Source organism: Mugil cephalus, chromosome 22 (genome assembly GCF_022458985.1).
Source record: "Mugil cephalus isolate CIBA_MC_2020 chromosome 22, CIBA_Mcephalus_1.1, whole genome shotgun sequence".
NCBI lineage: Eukaryota > Metazoa > Chordata > Actinopteri > Mugiliformes > Mugilidae > Mugil > Mugil cephalus.
The window spans coordinates 4,521,630-4,540,465 of NC_061791.1; the positions used below are offsets into that span (position 1 = coordinate 4,521,630).

An 18,836-nucleotide genomic window follows, 5' to 3' on the forward strand; every position below is an offset into this window, starting at 1 on the left:
GCTTCATTTTTTGGTCCTTTCCATCTTCACCACATCTCACAGCGACACAGTCGCACCATGTGTGTTTAGAAGCGCTACATTGAAAATGTGTCTTGCGTCGCATTGTTCCAACTGCTGTGCAATCAAGTACAACAGTATGTTGGTATATTAAAAACTAATATCCAGTCATATCATATTCATATCAACCACGCAACACTGGAAAGACTCGGCTCACCAGGCAATGACTGTTCGATAACGCTGCACGTTTGCTACATAGTAATGAGACCACCACGTCACAGTGTTCAGCAAAAATAAATAAATCTTCTAAGCTTCCAAAAGCTGAGACACAGGGTTCAATCAGTCATAATCAGGTGCTGATGAGTGAAAAAACAACTCACAATGTCCCATTTGGAAACATTGTCCAATTATGTTTTTTTGTTATCACACAATGCTGGTGTCAAAAAGCCCCGAATGGATTTCCAATTTTGCTGTTATTGCCATTGTTAGTCGGTGAATTAATCGTTAGAATGTTACAATCAGCAGTCAAGTCAATCTGGGAGTGGAAGCACTTTCTAAATCTAAATCTTTTTCATCTGCAAGCCATGAAGAACAAGTTGTACCTTCAATGTCTGACTTGACTGAACTCGATGTACTTCCAAACTCCTTCTACAAAATGTTGGAAAGTTTATCAGTAGTTGACAAAGCAAATATAACTCAACTCAATTTGATGACCGCGCCTCAGACACAAGAAATACAGATATTTGTCAAAACTGTCAATCGTTCAATTCCAGAACAAAAATAATCTAAGAGAAGAAACCGCACGGGGAAATAAGCTAATCCTCCCTAAATATGTTCTGAGCTTCAGGCCAAACCATCAAACTGTGAGGAGTCTGACATTTATTTTTAGTAGAAATGTAACCGGTTACAACACGAGACCAGAACTGCAGTATAGTTTTACTACGGCAAAGTAGAGCACGACATGTCCTAGGAAACAATAAGTTTTATGCTTCAGCGCAGAATAAATCTCTCTGCTATGTGAGGCACGTAGCTTCTGTGCAGAGTTTTTTGGCTATGGATTTTATTGTCTCATAAATGTTTTTTTAAGCAAACACCAAGGACTTGCAAAAATATACCATTTTTTGTTGGCGCGCTGAAAGAACCGACCCTAATGCGACGATGTTTTCCACAATGTCAAAACCGGTGATGAGCTCTGAAGGGTGAGAGGGTGAATGCAGCTTTTGTGCTCTCTGGTACAGTTCGGCCCGGATTACCGGTTGTGCTGCAACATTCCCGTCATAGCAAGAGAATGAAACGGGATTTGGAGGTTGAGGGATCGAGCACTCCCCACTCTGACGGATACTTTTTTATCTTTATGTCACTTTGTGTAGAAAAAGAGAAATGAATGCAACCTCGGAGGCTTTTTGTTTTAGCTGCAGACAAAAGGCAGGGTGGCTGGCGAATGGGCAGGGCAACACAATTGTGTGATTAGCGCATTCCTGTCCATACCACCCCACCCGGTGCTGCAGCACAGACGCGTTCTGTGGACGAGCTCGAGGCAGTGAAACAGTTTCCCTTTTCCATTACCCTTCAAGCTTTCTAAAAGCGTGATTCAACGCAACAGTGCATCCACGTATTTACATACAAATAAGAAAGAGGATGTGGATAGTTATCTCTGCATGTCCACCCGCCCTAAAAAAAACTCTCTGTGTGCCTGCATGTCTAGGGTTATTTGCCAGTTCTTCAGAAAGCTGCGGGAACGTCAGATTAAAAAAGAACCCGATTTGCCGAGGGCTATTAGAGCTGCAGAGACTCTCTTAACCTGCACAAGGCGACATAAGACCAACAGCACTGCCTTAGAACATACAGGTGCATAACAGCAGCAGGTGGGGTAATGGTCTTTTAAATAAAGGTTTGCGAATACCACATCGACCAGACGACTTCCTCTGGTGAGAAGCATAAATTAGGACTTATCTACAGGGCCCCTTAGGCAAAAAAAAAATATAAAATAACATGCTTCTGTTGTGTTTGTTGCTCTATTGTGGAAGGTGGATTTTTATTGTGGGCTCATCCTGCTTCTCCCTTTGCCCACAGAGAAGATCACCCCAGATATTTGTAATAAACTGTGGGGCTTTCAGAAGCAGGCTGCGGGGCCTCAGGTGAGAAAGCAGAGAGGCAGAGAGCCAGTGTGAACTCCCCTCCCCTGAGCGAAAAAAGCTCTGTTTGTTATTCATGAGAATACCGGCTCTCCTCGTGAGACTCTGGGAAAGTTGTACTGTGGGGGCCGGACAAATGAACCGCTGGACAGAAATGGCTGCCGTCAGTCCACATTTCCTCCGTGACCCCGCGCTCCGCGGCGGCTTATCTTGCCCGGCAGAGTAAAGAGAAGAAAAAGAAAAAGGGAAGAGGGTTGGATTTGGTGGGTATGCGAGAGGAGGAGGAGGAGGAGGAGGAGGAGGAGGAAAAGGGAGAAAGCAAGAGACTGAGTGGTGGAATTAGTTCAGTATTTCGATAATGGATATCCTTGGAAGAAGACCAACTGCTCATTGGGGCATGGGGAGGGAGAAATATGCAGGGCGGAAGACAAAGAGTACAAAGCAAATTAATGTGCATTCAGGCCAAAAGCACGCTCACTGAGCCTAAACTTAATTACTAATACATTTAGGAAATAAATATATTTTCATGCAACGGTGCAGCACTGTTATGTGGTGCAGCCCCTGCACACAAAAGTTTCACACTAAACCTCAGACAGCTGACTGAAGCCTCTTTAATCTCTCAAAACTAAAGCCCTTCGTGTGTCCTTTGATGTGTCGCTCGAGGAGAGAAGAGGAAGTTTTATTGTTTAAAGGGAAAATGTGATGCATGCAAATGAGGGGAAACAAGGCCAAAGTTAAAGGAAAGCACCTCAGTGCAGACAGCACAGATAAGACGTCCAGACATGTCCAGCAATCACTGTGACTCCTGCTGGAAATGAGCGGACAAGCAGTGACTCGAAAATTAGCCCTGTCCACAAAACCCCAAATCGTCTTCCCGATGAAAGACTGGAAGATCATGGTGGCTCCTGAGTGAGGATTTAGTTGCATAACAGCACGTAACATTACACAACTGATCCACAGGGAAAAAAATCGACGTTAGCTATAAATCATTCTGCGCTAAGGCAGCGGAGATTTAGCAGGATTTTTCGCGGTGGGCGTTCAGACGCTGCAGCGCCACGGGGAAACACGCTGCTGCGTAAACTCCCCTCATAGTTTTCATCCTCCTTCCTCCTGCACGCAAGGACATGCTTGATCCCTACTTAGACGGCCGTTTGTGAGGGAGGAGAGGCATGAAAGTGGAGGGTGGACACTTTCTTATTAACCCTGCGCGGGTGGGAGGAGAGTACACAAGCCATAAAGATGGCTGGGAAACTTAGTGGCATGTGGTAGCAGAGCCAACCTGGAATAAGCCTGAGGGGTCGTCATGTGACAGCCATTTATTTTAAAGCTGTGCTGCCTCAATAATCACACTAATGTTCATGAATGTATAAGAAAAAATTTAAAAGAGTTGGACTTGCAGGGACTGACATGTTTTAAAATATGCCTTTATGAGCTTATCTTAACCCTAACCCTAGGGCTAACCCTAACCCTAGGGACAAACCAAACCCTAACCCTCAAAAATAATAAAAATCAGTTGTCAAACCATCTGCACAACAACTATGAATGGACTATTGTCCGACTATTCTCCTCAGTTCAGAGACCGGGAGGGTGGGTTGCGATCTGGAGGGATGGACCGTGCATTGGCTAACCCCAACCCTAACCCCATTTACTCAAAAATAATAAAAACGGACTAACGGATTGTCAAACCAAAGTAGAACCCTATAATAAATCCCCTATTTGCAGGCTTGGAGTTTGTTGTGCAGTGCTTGCTTGTAACAATATACTCAGACATATAGTATGGGAAAGCGTTAAAGCATGTTTTGCATTCCAGCAGTAGAAAGGCAGCCCTATTGTGTATAGAGGCCATTGTGTTTGACCGCTGGCAGACAGCAAACCAGACCATGAGTCATGCTATGCAGTCTGAAATCCCACCAGCAGCTAATATCACAGGCTGGGAAAGGTTGCACGGTCCTTTCACCACAAGGAGTTTGAATAAGCTTAAAGTTCTGGTTCACCTTAAGGTGGAGGAAGAACTAGGTGTTCACCAGAGCCGGGAAATGAAAAACTGGTTTGGTATGTACACTTTCATGCTACTGTGAGAGAGAGAGAGAAAAAAAAAGGCCACTGCAAATAAGAAATTCAACTTCACATGTAACACTAGCTACATCAGATAGCTGTTCCAGATGGTAGAAATGATTGAACAAAAACATTTTTTTTTTAAATAAAAAGAATTATCTGAATGCCATCTCTGTGATCTGATTACAAGGAACCAGCTGAAAATACTTTGTTTTGAGGTTTGTATGCAAACAGACATCATGTGGCGTGCAGGAGGGTGTTAGCTTAGCTGCCTGTCGTAAATGAATCCCCACATACAGCACTGTTTGTCATGCGTGTGTCATGACACGAAGACTTGATACGATGATGTAAATGTAGCAACAAGCTGTGGCGTCTCAACTACTCACTGAAAGCAAGTTATTATTTATGGATTCATTATTTTTAATCCTATATACTAAACATGGTACCGATTCTGGACCGATTCTGGACCGATTCGCGGACTGCCAGATGGAGTGAGGATAAGTCAGCCCAAAAGTAGAGATCGAAAAATGTAAACACGGCTACTGATGACAAATACATACAAAAATAAACAGGTAAAAAGAGTTAGAGCACAAGCATTATCCAGCTTCCAGCTGCACACACTCTGCTAGTGTAAGAGGTGCAATGTATGGGCTGCACGGGCCTGCAGCATCTCCAGCAGACATTGTTTTCCTTACAATAATGGTCAGTTTTTATCATTTTTTTTCCCCCAAAGCCTAATCTGCAGCGCCCTAACAAGTTGACACTCCTTCCTGCAGCTCCATTTTCTGTTAAGGCAGGTGTAGCTGCTGCAGCTTAAAAGTCAAACAGAACGGCCATGCCTTTTGTACACTGTGACAACTTTTAAAGTTTACATCGAGGAAGGAATTCCTGCAGTGACATGCAACACCCTCTCTCTGTCCTCCAGATAACATTAGAGCAGTCCACCGCTCGCACTTGATTGTGTGACCTTTCGGGGCTGACACGAAGATAAATCCGGCCCCCGTGGACAGATAGAGGCTGGTGACACCGGCCCATTCATCGAGCCCCGGACAGCTCCACGTTTTGGCTACTGGACCGGTGGTGAAAATTGATAGAGAGAAAAGAAAAATAAGAGATGAAGAGGAGGAAGAGAGGGCGCACGGGCCGCTCCACCCAGCTACACCTCATGTTTACTCATGAGCTCGAAGCCTGGAGTCTTCACAAGCAAACGATTCGCTGTGGACGCGTGTGGACTCGAGGGCTGATTCACTAATGAGCTGCTTGAGTAAATGACAGCGAGGTTTTTTATTAGAAGCAGAATAAAGATAGAATACAGAAATTGGCCGGGCAGTAATACAAACAAGGAGATTGCGGTAGAAACGACACGCACGGTAGAAAGTATCCCACCATCAATATCCACCAGTGATGAAAATCCAATCTGTCACGCTGAACTGAGACGTTTCTCTGGCTATGAATCTTTTAGAAGGCCGTCAGCGCCACAGGCAAAGGTTAATACTCACACAGGAGAGAGGGCCAGGCTAAAAAAAAAAATAAATAAATACTGCTCTGCTTTACGGTGATGTGGGCAGACAGCAGCGGGTGGAAACCACTTAGCTAAAGAATCAGTTATGCAACTGTCTTCAATCGAGACAATCGAGGAGAAATGAGAAATAAAATGGTCTTAGACCGAGTGAATGTAGAGAATATAAAGAATATGACAAATGTCTCCCCGGGGGCTGGGACAGTGATCAGCTCAGTGGCCGGTTTACAATGAGGAGTGTGGATGCTGCAAAATTAAAGGGGCGAGTGAACAGACTCTAGCCTCAGGAAACAAACATGGAGGAAATGACATGCTCTGTCTGCACTTCACTGAACTTCTTTAAACAAGTTGCCTTCAAACATTTCGAGTTAGGGCTGGGTGGGATACTGGTTCATACTGAAATACGTCCCTGATTTCTGGGGACAGTCCCCGCTTTGGATGACCTGTCCCTCGGGTAAAGCTGTCCCCAAAAACGTTCCCAATTTTAGCTTTTTATGAATGAGGAAAAAAAAAAGTTGCACGCAGACTACAGTTATTACGGTAGCCGGTCGCGCTGCTATTGACATTACAGACATAGCAGTTTAAATATGTTTGAATATGAATAAATATGTCAAAATAAATGAAACTAACTGTCTTTGTTTCTTCATTTCATCTTGAGAACATTTATGTAAATGACCCCAGATTTCCTCGTCAGCAGGCAGTTTTAACACGGGGTCATGCAAACCAGTTTTACTGCTAGTGTGTTTTTTTTTCTACAATATTTACTCATCATCACAATACAACAGTCCATCCTTAGTCAATCTACTGCATTAATTCCTCTCTCAACCAGTAGAAAATGTTGTGAACGTGTGATTATGCATGGGAAAAAATTACCGTAATTATTTTTTATACAGGCCAGAGATGATTCGTTGATATTTTCCAAAGTTTCTGATATGCAGCACCTTAAATGGTAAAAACTGGACTGGGTCTTTCTAATAATAAGATCTGTAAACTGTCATTTAATCCTCCGGAGTCGACACCCATTTAAGACGACGTAGCAGCAAGACGCAGCTTCACTGAATCTCCATTTCGACTTCTGCAGAAAGTACTAACTTCGACCTAGATACCAGTTTTTAAATTGTGTTGATTGGCCACGTAAAACTAGAATTATTATAAACTACTTACGCCAAACTTTCTCATCAACGAATCAGGAAATGTGTCAATGGTTGCTAAGGAAGAGGGACAAGTTGTGACTTTTAGATGCTATTACCTGTTGTTACCCGATAGTTTTGTAAATGGCTGTAAATAGAACAACAAAAGTGTACGATGCCTTTTAATGGAAATACTTATAAATAACTTAGTTGTTTGCTAAATTTGTACATAAGCTTTTGAAATTTACACTTTTAAATTTGCATTCTAAGTTATAAAAATGGTTGGTTCAATGTGTTTGTGCTTTTCACTGTGAAAAATGTAATTTTTTCCTACTTGGATTTTATGGTTTTAGTCTGGTTTTGGGTCCAATGTGTTAATCAGTCGGTGTCAAAATGAAAAAATAATTGTAAAATGACAGATGTGAGGTTGTGCTGAAAAGAATGAAACCAAACAAGGCAACAATGTAAAACGTTTTAAAGATGAAATATAAAGGTAGAAACAAAAGTAGTCAAATACTCTGGAAGTTCAGCTTTAAGTACACTGCAGGATAATTACCTTGCATTAAAAAAAAAAAAAACATGCATTACTAGGATTAAATAGGTACATTTACTCAAAATTCATCCTGGAAACATGGCTACTGTTTCATTTGCATGGAACTACTGTATATGAGAGTCGCTGAGCAGGGTGTGGTAATAGGTGCCTACGTGCTGCTGAAGAACTGTGTTTACTTTACATGTTCATATCTCGATGTGAGTTAAGTCACCAGATGTCATTCTCATGGCGCCGTAATATAACAAGTGGTTAAATCGTGGTTCATTGATAAGCTACGAATTCCACCCTTATTTACTCTGGAACAAAAATCATCTCTAGGATGTAGTTTTAGTTTTCCTGTGGAAGCTGGATTTATTTTTTTTTTGTTGTTTTGTGTCATGTTGAATGTTTAATAATCCACGGGTGGGTTCCGCCTTCCTTCGATGATCGGTTGTTATATGCCGGTGAAGTGAAGACTAAAAAAAAAGGTGAAGTCAGAGCTCGTTAACACTACAATGTGTCACACGCAGTTAAAGAGTGTTGCTTTAAGATAAAATACGGTCCTCCTCCTTCGCCTTTCCTCTACTGTTGCAGGTGATGCATCTTTGCTTTCTTGATTTATCTGCATTTAGTAACAGCAAAATCATGATAAGAACAGGAAGGAGAGAGTAGCAGAGCAGGTTTCGGAGTCTGGCGAGTGCGTTTCCTTGAGGCTGCAAGTGTCAGATAATGGTTTTTAAACACAAATATTGTGGAAACGCAACATTATAAATATTATGAGCAGTTGAGTCTCCAACGGGAAGTGTGCCAGCATTTCATTTTGTAATTAAACAGACGACTGCTCACATTAGAGCACGGCTTGTTAAGTACACAAATCAGGCATAAAATTATGACCACCTTCCTAATAGTGTGCAGGTCTCCAAAACATGTGTTGTCCTGTGGTGTCTGGTAACACAATGCTGCCATGAAGGAGTGTCCCTGCTATGGGGTGGGGGTGTCTGGCCTGGTTTAGGTGGGTGGTAATGAATGCCAGGTCCAAAAGTTTCCCAGCAGAACATTAAATTCCCACAAACCGATCACTCACGCCTCCTGTCAGTGGTTTTAATGTTGTGGCTGATCGGTGTGTGTCTTACAAGGCTTTCCCACCTTTGATAAAACTTTATTAATGTTTTCTGACGGTAGCCGAGTTCTATTTATGTAAACCCGAAGCACGTGCTTCACCGTTTAAACAAATGATTAAATAGCTCGTCCTGTCCCGCAGGCTGCGCCACATATTTCTTCTTTGTGGCCTGATAACGCGGTCCAGTTCTATTATACAACAGAAGCTCAAACAAAGTGCCAAAAGTATTTTCCTTTTTATTCCGTGTCCAGTAGGAGAGCTGGAAGGTAAAAGCAGAGCATGTTTGTGGGTGGTACAGCATAAGAGCACTCCCTTGAGTGTTTTGTGTCACAAGTGGCACGGCGCCATGGCAAACAGAGTTCAACACACACAGAAGACACAAAGACTCTTCAGCTTCAAGGCGTGAGCGTGATAGCAGGTAGCTTCACTGAGGCCGGGTTCAGGCTTTTTTTTTTTGTTGGGAAGAAAGGCTTAAAGATCAAGGCCTGGTGTCTTTGCTAGCGTAGGGCCACATATTTATTCAATTCCAAGGGTTTCGGCTGCATTCCTGGGCCCTCTTCACCGAGCTGTGTTTTCAATCCTGTGTCCTTTTGAAGTGCGACTTTTTCTGCAATTTCTCAAACAGCCACAGGGGAAAAAAAGAAAAAAAAAAAAAACGTTCACATCTCTCTAATATTCAGGCAAGTGTGTGTGTAGAGTAGAAAATGAAATCCATCCACCGGTGTTGAAAATATTTTCACTTCGGCCTAAATTACCACATAAATCTTCACGTGTCTTGTTCTAATAAATCCTCCTTGTTTCCATTCAAGTTCAACACATGTGCCAAGAGCCCCGACCGAAGCCGTCTTTCCATCTCTGTTTATGTTTGTGAAAATTAAGTTTGTCCTCTCCGTGCTAAGAAATGAGATCGCCAAACAAAACACTGGCGAGGTTCAAAAAACATCATCCCGCTCAGCCAACATTCCTCCGGCTGCTCACTTTCCCCTGAACTGACACAGGAGGAAATAATGTGTCTTCGCGAAGCCTCGAGTGCAGGTAAGAGGACACGGGTCAAAAACCGGCTCGTCTGATAAGAGGAGACATTCATCACGAGTCTGAGCGAGTGTCGCGGTGACGTCACGGCAGAGCGTGACAGTTGTTAGAGAAAACCAGTCTGTGGCCGTGATTCACTCATTCAGATATAACTGAGGCTTATTTTCCTGACAGAGTGGGCAGGACTACTGGTCTTATTTTGATTAAACTATACAGGAAAGTGGAAATTATTTGAATTTAACATGATGTTTAAAGATTGTAGAACTTATATTTTTCTTAAAAAAATTTGAAAAAGGTCAGAAATCCAACCTGAATGCAACTTGTAATCAATTAAGTCTGGATAGCTTGTAAATAGGGGTGGGAAAAAATATCGATATGGCAATATATCGTGATACTTTATCTTCTGATACGATGTATGTGTACTCAGTTTGTCCAATGAATTATCACTATCATCTCATGTACATATATACATATATATATGTATTTTAAGCTGCATTTAAAATTCCTCAGAGAACTATGTAAAATATTGCAATATATTGCAATAATGTATCGTATCGTGACTCAAGTATCGCGATACGTATCGTGAAGTCCTTGCCAATACTACTTGGGATCATTAATCGTGTTTTGCAAATGAGTTGTAATTGCTGTAAAGTTTGTCTTGTGATATATGTAAAGGACACAGGATATATAGATATATATTTAATATTATTGCATTATGTGAATATGTAATTTACATTTATCTTTATTTAATTCAATGTATGAAACCTATTTATCTATAAGTATCAAGCATCGCATTTAGACATATTCAGACTAGGAGAAGGGGTGGGAGTTCCTTTTCAAATACGTATTAAATATCTTATGTTTACATGTTTTGTCTTATTTTTTATTATATATATTTTTTCTTCATATTCAAAACAAACTCTCTCGTCACGTGAGACTTCACTTTGAGGAATTGGTCACATGACCCCCTCTGTCATCTCCAGAGACGGAGCTTCAAAGAAATATTTTTTGTATTTATTATTATATTACATCTTATCTTATAACATGCCGTTTAGTACTATTAAATGCTAGTGAAGGTGCAGAGCTGCAGCCTGTTTTTATACAGACTATACACATCTGCATCTCACAGTATGTAGCCCGTGAGTTGTCTGTTCTCAGTTCAGATACATATTAAGGTCAAGAATATAGATTTCCATTTCACTTTTTCACAAAATAAAAGAGACATTTCTGAAATGTCAATAAATTGCGCTTTGTGTGCGTTTCCATTGAATGAGCTGTAATTCTCTTAAATTCTCGTCACACGAGACTTCTCTTTGAGGAATATGGACTTCAGTGACACCGGTGATGGGGAATTGCATAAAAAGTGTTTCAATTGCACTTTTGTGATAAACTTTTATATTGATACATCTGAAAAAAAAAACACCTCATTAGAGCGTGAAAGTGTTTAAGCTTTAGATATTTGAGAGGTTTTTAGAAATGTCAGCATTTCCATTACCAGTTTTTTATTGCGATATTTAGGTTTTGAACATTGCACAACATTGCTGTACCTGTGGCGAGAGTGGTGCGGTTGCGTAAATGTGTTGATCAGCTTGGAATAAGTCTCAGCCTCCAGGTCCATTCCCGCTTACAGCTGCTCGGTTAGAAAGTCAGAACCCGATCAACACATGGGTGGGAACTCCTGTGGCACGGTTGTGGACCGCAAACACTTCCACAAAGACAATCCAGAATGTTACTGAAGTTACTGAAGAATCATTAGGCAAAAGTAAAAGCTTGAAACAGGTTCTTCACGCTTAGATTCCCTGTAAATTGTTTACCTGGTAATGAGAGGATCAATCAGCTGCTGGGTAAATATGCAATAGATTAATCTGTCACTGTTGGTTGTTTTCTTGCAGCCCCATTAGTGTGTATTTTAAACCTACACCAAGCTACAAAGACAGTTTAGTTTTTAAATAAAAAAGCATCCTGATTTTATACTTCTGTTTCTGTTTAGAAATGTTGCATGAGGTATTGCAGCATATGCTCCCTTTAAACTGTTGTAACGTTTCATAAAGAAAAACTGTGGCAATAAAGTCAGTTAGAAACTTGTTTAGACTTGCAACCATAAGATAACATTACAAAACAAGGTTGTGGATGAATTTTATCACTTATGAAATCAACCTGCTGTCTTGTAGGAGAACAATTACGTTGTTCTTTAATCCAAAACGTCTGGTTCTGAAGGATTTTTCTGTAAAATCTAATTTTAATTGTCCCACTAACGGGCTTTAAGCTCTAAAATAGGAGAGAAGGGGAGACAGCGGTCTCTAAGTAATTCTGCTTTAATGAATATACACAGACGAGCTCCCAAATGCGTAATCATGCAGAGTGGCCTGATTAGGGATGACTCACGAATTCCCCACAGTCGTCAGCAAACACAAAGGAATGTCCGACAAATGGGTTACAAAAAACACAACTTTGTTGCTTAACACCTGCTGCAGAAGAGTTGTTGTTTTTTTTCTTTCTGTGAGCTTTAAAGAAAAATGTGTAAAATTACTCAGTAAAAACTCAACTCGACGTTTCATGATACAACAATGGCCTGAACTGGGGGTCAGACGAGGACGACGCTATTCACCCTGACATTGTTTAGCGTCTACAGGGAAAACAGTCAGCGTTCACTTGGCTAAATATTTACACGGGTTATGCTGAACACTCGCTTTATCCAGTTTATTCAACAACAACAATCACTTCCTGCTCTACAGACCCGTGTTATGCATGTCGCGTAGACAGTCGCATGCCAGTGGAGGCTATTACGCAGGCTAGCGGCAAAGAGGCTAATGAAATAGCAATATGTTATGAGCTGTGTTATGTTTAGCAAAATAAGAAGCTTCCTACTGATGCATCAACATGCTGTATTAATTCTAATGTTAGCTAGCTTTCTAGTGGGTGCTAGAAAATGCTGTTTTGTGAGTGCAAAACACAGGACTAGAAGTTAGCTTATCTAATGTGCTTATTTGTGATTAGCTGAGCTTGACCATTCTTTAAAAAAGTAACAAACCGACAACTCAAGCATCTTTGATAATTGTGTTGATTGAGTCCTTTATCAAGTTAAACCGAGTTGATCTTTTGACTTGGAGTGGCAGCTGTTAAACGACGCCGTTTCAGCCATGCTAGCTACACTCACGGTTAGGGCTGGGTACCGATACTTCTCTGATCCTATTAAATAATAAAAAATAAACCATCATTAGATTCCAACATCTAAGAAAGTAAATCTTAGCGTCTGTGAGCCAATAATCATTTGACGTAGATGTGCCGATTAGCTTTCACATTATAGAGGCTAAAGACACTCGCAAAATGCTAAAAAGTGCGGCTCCACTTCATAACGAAACATCAGCGAAGGGAGATGCCCACTAGAAAACCCCAGTGATGTGTCGCATACTGCCTACTGCCGCTGGCTAGGCTAGTTAGCTGGTGTCTACTTGTTGGTTGCTAGTTGGTAGCTGACGGCTAACCTGCTGTTTTGCCTGGGATCTTGGCACAAGGGATTGAAACATCTGATCCTGTGTAACAATGAATCTTAATTAGACTAAAAGAAATAAAATGTTCATTGCTATCCATTTAGTTAATTTAACAGCTAGCATAAGACGAAGGAAAGTCACTGCTCAGGCTAACGCAACTGGATTGAACGTTGGTGGTAGGCCACATTGTGAAGTAACGTTAGTCTATCCAAAACATTCTGGTATCAAAACATCTGGTATCACTAAAGTATCATTATTGAAACCAAGGTATCAAAATTTGCTACCCAGTCCTGCACACGATCCTGGAGAGCGTCAACAAAAAGCCTACAGAGACCGCTAGCAAGATTAGCCAACATATTCTTGTGGATTGTTTTGCCTCCAGCTGACACGCCCATTAAAAACGTCATCGTATTTACTAAAAGAAAAGGGATCTGTTTCAGAATATCGTGCCGACACTAATGCAGCAATAGTTCATCAATGTCAGAATGTTATGTCCTGAATGTGTAAACACAGGGAAGAGTTAAAGTTCAACCAGAAAAGACAACAACAACCAAGCAGTAGCAGCAAGGTGAGTCAGAGAAGTCCACTTGTGTCAGGAGAAGACCTTTACAAACAGTGTCCGTAATCAATCATGCTGAATCATATTCCCTTCAGCTGGCCAGAGTTTTGTGGAAAAGTTCATTAAGCGCCTCATTTTTTCGTGCTTTATAACGAGAGAGTGAAAAATGCGCGAATGAGACGTCAGACATGACAAATTTCGCAACTAACGTGCAGCGACCCAGACAAATAGACACTTTGGAACGTTTCGTGCAAATAAAAGCAAACACCAAAAGTAAACGGAAAGTAGCCTTTTTGAAAAAAAAAAAAAAAAATGAACACACTAGCGCGATGCCAACACAGACACTTCCTCCAACAAATCCTCAGTGATCTCCAGATTCAGATCCAGATCAAGATGGTTTGGGCTTTATTAGTTTGAGCTGCTGTTAACGATTAGCCTGCGCCTTCCTCCGTCTTTTCCAGGCATTCCTCCTTTTATTACTACCGTCCACTTATAATCTGCACATATACAGTGAAGGTCATTTTTGGGTGGACGATGAGTGAGTTGATTTATATGTGAACAGGAGTTTAGAGGAGTTTACAAGAGGATAAGTATGCAAAAACAAGTATCGCTGTCTCGTTAAAGATGAATTTATGTGGTCTGATGATGGTTACTACCTACTTAGTAATAAAAGTTAACATGTTTATCTGGAAAGTCCTTCTGGCCAAAATGTTAAATTCCTTCCTTTTCAGAACCCACGCATGAACTTTGTCTTTGAAAGCTGACATAATCAGAAATCAAATAAGCGTCCGAACATGACCGAGCCGAGACGTCAACATCCATTTACCTGACGAGTTAATGTTCCGTGCCCTGGTCAGACTTTAATCTGCACCACAGCTGAAGATAGACTTTGATATTTCCTCCTCCGTAGCTTCTTTTTGGTCTGATCTGATGCCGTCTGACAGTAAAAATGGGTGCTCAGCTGTTTCAGGGGTCAGTTTAATGGGAACGAATGTTTATGTAAAAGTCCTAGAAGCTTAACAGAAACCACGTGCCACAGCCCATTACAGGGCCGATGTGCGTTTTATGAGGCGATGAAAGACCCCCAGGTGCCTGCAAAATGGAAAGACTTCATCACAGGAGCAGACGAGGAAGACTTCCTCCTTCTTTTCCTTCTTCCCTCCTCCTTTGGAGTCCCCTTCAATTTCACACGACAGCTCTGACAGCGGCCCTCGTAAACAACCGGGAGGTCACACCAGCAACTGAACCAAACTAAACTCCTTGGGAACTTGTGACTTGGGAAAAATTCACTTCGAGAAAAACGCGTGTTTTAATTAAAGAGTTTAACATTCCTGTTGTTCAACCAACAAGTGAAAAGAAGGAAACAAAACACCCAGCCTAAATAGCTCCTTGCTTACCTAAGCCCATGATAAAATCCCTGTGGTATTTACTGTGATGATGTGACCTTGTTTGGAGAAGGTTTTAAGTGCGGGGCGAATCAGCCTCCACCTCATGCAAATTTACTTTTGTGCATTCTTTTATGTACGCCGTAAAGCTTTTAATAAATAAACAAACTAATGCAGACGGTTCGTTTATCATGGCTTCAAACTTGATCCGGGTTTTCTGAGCTAAACATTCACTGGGATCCAGTCCTGACCACCTTGAAGAGGGTACTTGCAGTGGTCTGGGAGCTCTTCCCACCGGCCCTCTGCAGACGGGCTCCTGCAACCCCACTGACGCCACCATCCCACGTTACTGTCCCAGCGTCTCTGCTTTTGGCAAATCTGGTACCGCAGAGAAATAAGAAACAGTACTTGTCCTGAGGTTTGGCGCCGGCTCTTACGGCGTCCCTGTTTTAGAGTGCACCATGTCCGCACGCTGGAAGCCGGGTTCTAAAGTTTCCCAGCAGAACATTGCATTGTCAAGATGGTTAGTGTTATTTACTTCTCCTGTCGATGGTTTTAATGTTGTGGCCGATTGGTTTGAGTGGAAATTAGAAGTGAAACGTAAGAGTTTGTGTAAAGACTGTGGCGTCTTCTGGGCTAAGACATGTTTTTATGAAATATAAAGTGCATTTACGGGACTTTATTCTCTGCATGCGTCTATCTGCACCTCTCACCGCCTGAGCACTCGGCGCAGTATCGCATGATAAACCTGCTGACCCCTTCAGAGAAGCTGCAGACGAATAGCCGTGGACGACGCTGGGCGAACTCCTCGCTCAGCAGGAGTAGCCTCTAAATGAAACAAAGCTCGCGCTCCCTGCCCGTGAGCGTCCGACCGCCGAGCGTCGTAACTCACAGCTCATAAAAGCAGCATAAATGAGACGCATGAATCACCGTCGAAAGCCGCGAGCGTCACAACCGCCGGGAAACATGCCGACGTCACCGCTGAAGCATTTTTAAGAGGGGAGAACTGGGCGATCGGCACACACGCGTTTCCACATTCCTGCGTTGCATAAGCACGCCGCGGGGAGGTCAAAGGTCGGCCTCGCCAACAATAGCCACCGCCGGTCTGAGGCAGAGAGCCGGGGTGGGAGAAAGGAGACGCTTCCCCCTCCGGATCACGGGAGGTGGTATTGATTGATGCTCCGCAGAAGTGTCCATTCTCCGGTGAAGCAGGGGAGCTTTTGTCCAGCCATTATGGCCTCAACAGGCAGAAGATTGGGTTCCCCGGATGCGCTGAAATCCCGCTCGGCAGCTATTATGCCGCTCAGAACGAGTGGGGAGGTAATCCCAGGCGTCTCTATTCACACCTGTCCACTCATATTCACATCACAAAGGGGGAGCTTGTGTGAAGAAATCTCTCATTTGCATAGTTGGGACCTTCGTCACATGCGACGGGGAGGAAGAAGGAGAGGCCGTTTGGCGGAAGGAATGATGCTATATCTGGTGTTTTTGTTTGATTTCCAAGACTGGAAAGATTCAGGCCATGAGATAAAAGCTCCATTATTAAAGCGGGATCAGAAGCTGTTTTCTGTGTTGCCAAAGCAACGGAGCACCTCCGAGTTTGAGACGCCGTAGATCAAATTAAAAAGTGGACAGGACAGGTTACTAATTAATCGTTAAATTTGGCCAAAAACGATTAATCCATGATGAGACACAGTCTCTGCCAGCTCCTTCGTACTAGAAACGTAAAGCTGTGCATCGTCATTCAGGAACAAATGCACTTCATCTTCTTACATGACTACATGTATAAAATACTTGACATTCCTCAGTGCTATAGAACAAGGCAAGGCTTTCCATTTAGGAATTTGCATAACTGTGATGTAGCTGCCAAATGAAACAATGGGCGATCACGTTAGGCAGCAACTGTGTGGACTTGCTGACCTGTTGGATAATCCACACGACGGTTGACATGGAGACAAATCTCCAAAAGATTTTCCGGGTTAATGATTGGTGCAAGTTTGTTGGCATCGAGCTGCTTGATGTTACCAGGATGTTGCTTCTCCAGCTGATTCATACTATAATCCAACCTGCCTGTCACCATTTATCATTACTACTGTGAAAAAGAGCATCCACAAACATGGAGAAACTGAGAAAAACCTCGGCCTGGTTTCTGAAATCTGTACAATAACATGATTTCCATTTTTAGAAAGAAAGAATGTCACAAGTGGGTTCACATGTTAAATCAGAGTCCAAAGTTTGGAATAGAATTTGGGTTATATGTTGATTTTATAACTTCACTTGTTTATTTGGTCTATGCTTTTACTTCAGAGTAAAACGAGACATTAAACTGCGTAAATTTCAACAAAAAACAAAGAAAGAAATATTGGTGTGCTCTGTTTTGAAAAGGTAAAATCAGGGCAACAAGAACATAATATGGCCCAATACCAAGTTGGTTTGCACCAATAGAAAAAACAAAAATGACAGAGAAGCACAACAGCCAATAGCAGCTGATAGCTGATATATTCATGCAATCATCAAAACCCGTTTCACTCGTTGCCCATTGCTTTTGTTTGTTGATATTTGGTTGTTAGTGGACTTTACAGGCTGAGGTAGCCTCAGTAATCAGACCCTAATCGTTTCCAAATACAGTGGCACGGTGCACATGTGACCTAGGAGAATACAAGGACGATGGGAGAAGTCTTCACGAATCTCCAGAGGAGCAAACTTTCTGTATTCAAGATCGGATTGGGGCTCAGATCAGCTGATACTCACTCATGCACATGATTTAAAAAAAAAAAAAAAATTATTGCCTTAATCCGACTTTAACTGGACAACTTAAGTGCATATATAAATGCATTACTTCGGCTAAAATCAGAGACACCCAGATAATGTGAATGGAAATCTCTGGTATGCATATGCCTTAATCTGACTTTAACTAGACAACACCAGTGCGCATGCGAAACAACATGCAAAACATCCAAGGAAGCCAGGCGCAGAAGAAGAAGAAGGTAAACAGAGCTGGTAGAAGTACCACTATCTGCACCAGAAGTAGCGCACAACTATTATCCATCTTGTTGTTGTTTGAAATGCCGGTCTACCGCATTAGACTCTATTATACGACGTAATCAAATGGGGGACGTATTAACACGCTGACAAGACACATATCGCCACCTAGTGTGGAGGAGGAGGACACGTTCCCGTCAGTTATTTGATTTTCTCCGTTGCATGTAAACTGGGATGAGGACCAAAGTCGAAAAAATTGAAAAGTTGTGCATGTAAACACACTGATTGTTAACAGATCGGATCGCACCCAACCAGCTCACATCAACATTTAACGTCCTCCTGTCTCCATGCGGATGGTGTGTCCTGCACAAATCAGCTCCCCACTTCATCAGATTACCTCCCTCCACGACAACGCCGCGCACCCACTTTGCTACACATTCAGGCGCCCGTGGGCTCGATGGCCGTGGCTCCCGACCAGCTTTTCAAACGGCTCCACTCGGCACCGCTGTGCACCTAATAACAGGATGTGGAGCGGCAACAGACGCACTGGTCAAGCGCCAAGTTGTGTTGTCCCCCACCCACACTCCCCCCCCTTCCACGGGGGAACAAAGAGTCCTGGGTGGCTGTCACATAAGAGAACGAGTGGGATACCGGGGAAACAGGGCGGTTATGGAGCACTTCTACCCCACACCACCATCACCTTAATGAAAAAAACATGTATTCCCAGCGTTTCTGTATAATTCGAGTGCCTTTCAGAGTGAGTGTGCATAATCACAGTGCTGGCCCCTCGCACAGGTTCATATCAGAGTTCCTGCATGTGTCTGAACACCGGGAATTAGGCGAAGAGTGTGACATGATTTAAAATGCAATAACAATGAATGTGCACCGCCGCCTTCCAA

At 42.4% G+C, this 18,836-nt stretch overlaps 1 protein-coding gene across 2 annotated transcripts in view; it reads right to left on the reverse strand.

Moving 5' to 3' along the window:
• Window positions 1-18,836, reverse strand: part of pawr (PRKC, apoptosis, WT1, regulator) — a 63,398-nt gene that overhangs the window by 42,679 nt on the left and 1,883 nt on the right. The window lies entirely within an intron of this gene.